Genomic DNA, 3,023 nt, shown 5'->3' with positions numbered 1-3,023 from the left:
GGGCGGTTTCAGAGAGGGGTGAGAGTCCATGTCCGTGGGAGACAGGTGGGTCCAGGGACTGCCACCTACGGGGAAGAGAAGCAAAGAGAGGCAAAATTTCGTGTTTTGACCCTTTTAACATATAAATTCGGGATCTGACCCTTGTTTAAAAAATTCGACATTTGACTCTTTTGCTACCGCCGTGCTCTACGGCGGTAGGCTTGCATAGCCTACTGCCAGAACATTCGGCGGTAGGGAAACAGTAGTTGCCGTCACACAAACGGTTAGGCGCTGACCTGGCAGACATGCTACCGCCAGAACCAACGACGGTAGGGAATGCAGTTCTACCGCCGGTGACCCTGGTGATAGGGTGTGCAACCCTATCGCTCATTAACTGCCACTTCTGGTCACAGAACCCATGGCCGTGGGGCGAGGCACCCTACCGCCTTAGAACCCGCCGGTAGGCTGGGAAAACCTACCGCCACACTCCCCGGCGGTAGGGTCTCATCATAGTGTATTTTTTGCACAACTTGTATTTTGTTGTTGAAGAAATTGTATTCTTTTTTGACATGAAAGTATATATTCATTTTTTTACCATGAAAGTATACTCATATAGTCATATTGACAGGAACAATTGGCATGAAGTTAACTTAATGTTCAAACTGAATTTGACAACAAACTAATGAAAAAATTGAATTTAACAGCAGATAGTTTCATGTTCATTGAGAGCATAATTGAAAGGCACACGGCATTACAAGAGGCACATAGTTTCATTATTCATCGAGAACATAATTGAAAGGCACAAGATAAACTAATATGACGATTTTCAAACAAGTTTGAAGAGCGGGCAGACATCATCATCTTCAGAGCTCCTCGTATGTTAGCCCTGGCCGTGGAGACAGAAGCGGCAACGGATCCACCGGTTCAGGCGGAGGTGGAACGCTGGTCGGCATCCGACCGTTCAAGCACTCCCACCTTGCCCTGCCCGCTGGAGTTTTCGCCTCCGCCCTTCCCTAGTTGATGATATCGAACGTCGATGCACTTGGGGCGGCATCCTGGCTCTCTCCTTCGCATTGCTCTCGAAGTAGATTCTCCGGCCCAAATTACGCAGGAGATAGTTGGCGTGCTTCTGGGCAACTTCAATGCACGCTTCCCGGCGGACACGGCAGATACTTGCATCTGCCTCCATCTCAGTCTTCACTTTCTTCCACTCCTTCACGCTCTGCGACCAAGCCATGACATCGTCGAGGATCCGCTCTGCCCTCTCGTGCCACCGGTTTGCCCTCGTCGCCTCTAGGACCTCGTCTGAGACAGATCCCACCGGCTGCAGCAGCTTGGGGAAGGTCTCGTACATGTACGAGAGCGGCATCTCTGATGGAATGTGCTGGAGAGGAGTGGGAGGAGTGGGCGGTGATGGAGTCAGCGGTGCTTGCTCCATGCTTCCGTACCTAAACATATAGATTCATCACACAAAGGTTCATCACCTTCAAAAAATCTAAACCTAGGATTCATCATGTGGTCAAAAATTATAAACCTAACCTTTATTATCTAGAAATATCAAATAGGGTTCATCACCTTCAAAAAAATCTAAACCTAGGATTCATCAAGTGGTCAAAAATTATAAACCTAACTTTTATTATCTAGAAATATCAAATAGGGTTCATCACCTTAAAAAATAAACCTAGGAAATATGAATTAGGGTTCATCATGTGGTAAAAAAATCAATTAGGGTTCATCATGATTCATCACCAAGGATCGTCACCTAACTTGTATTATCTAGATGCAATCACCTAGGTTCATCATGATTTTTAACATGAACATGAACATAAATCAGTCTTAGGCTACAAAAAAGGGGAGTGATTTGACTCAAAATAATTGGGGGGGTCAGAGGAGCTTACGTTTCTCGTTTCAGGGCCATCTCAATCCGCAAAAACGGTGAAGAAATGAAGAAGATCCGAGGGGGAGTGGAGGAGATGAGAGAGGGGGCGAGAGGGAGAAGAAAGGGCGGCTGAGTGGGGGTAAGGGGGTGGGGCAGGCGGCGCGGCTTATAAATGCCCCAAACCCTACCGCTAGGGCCCGAGGCGGTAGGGTAACACATCTTACCGCCAGAGGGTTTGGCGGTAGGGTCACGTCTCCTGGGACCCGTTCTGTGACGAGAAATGCGTAAGAATCAGCGGTAGGGTTCCACATCCTACCGCCAGAGGCTTTGGCGGTAGGGGCCTACCGCCATGATGCCTGGCGGTAGGATGTGGAACCCTACCGCTGATTGGGCTGCAATTTTGGTCACAAGAGGCAGGCGTGCGGGGGGAGGCACCTTACAGCCGGAGGGTATGGTGGTAGGGTGTATAGACCTACCGCCATGAAGCCTGGCGGTAGGGAGGCCCCTAGTGCATTTTTTGCACCAAACTTACATTGTCTTCAATTTTTTGCACATAACAATTTCAATACATTTGAAACAATAAGCATATGTATCACATATATGAAGAATAGCTCACGGTAAAATAGTTCAACTAAGAAAGATGGTTTACATAGCAAGCACACATCCACAAATCTTTCACGAAGTTTTACATAGCAAGTTCAACACATACGAAATAGTTTCACGAGCAAATGGTTCACGAAGCAAACATAAAATGTTTCTAGTTCAACGGCACGGCAACAACTTCACTCCTTCCTTCCCCTCTTCGATGTACGGTCCTTGTTGGTCTTTGATTGTTTCTCGGTCGCCTTCTTCTTGCGGTGAGTAGGATGCGCTTTCTGAAACGGGGATGGACTTTTCCAATCCTTCATCGGCACATTCCTCTTCTCACGCTGGGTTGTCTAAGTTGCTGGAGGTCCGTCGTCATCATCGTACTCCTCCTCCTCATTGTCCTCTTCCTACTCATCGTCCTCTTCTCCATGTTCTTCTTCTTCTGCTCCCTCCTCGCCCTCTTCTTCATCTTCACCTTCTTCGACGTTGTCCTCGTCCTCTTGAACCACTCTAGACGACGAGGCTGCATGGCTCGATGAAGCGAGGCTAGCATCGGTGCTGCAGGAGCAAAAACATC

The sequence above is a fragment of the Triticum dicoccoides genome, chromosome 1A (assembly GCF_002162155.2).
Source record: "Triticum dicoccoides isolate Atlit2015 ecotype Zavitan chromosome 1A, WEW_v2.0, whole genome shotgun sequence".
NCBI classification, from domain to species: domain Eukaryota; kingdom Viridiplantae; phylum Streptophyta; class Magnoliopsida; order Poales; family Poaceae; genus Triticum; species Triticum dicoccoides.
The sequence above is the reverse complement of the archived record's forward strand: the minus strand, read 5'-3'. Positions refer to the sequence as shown.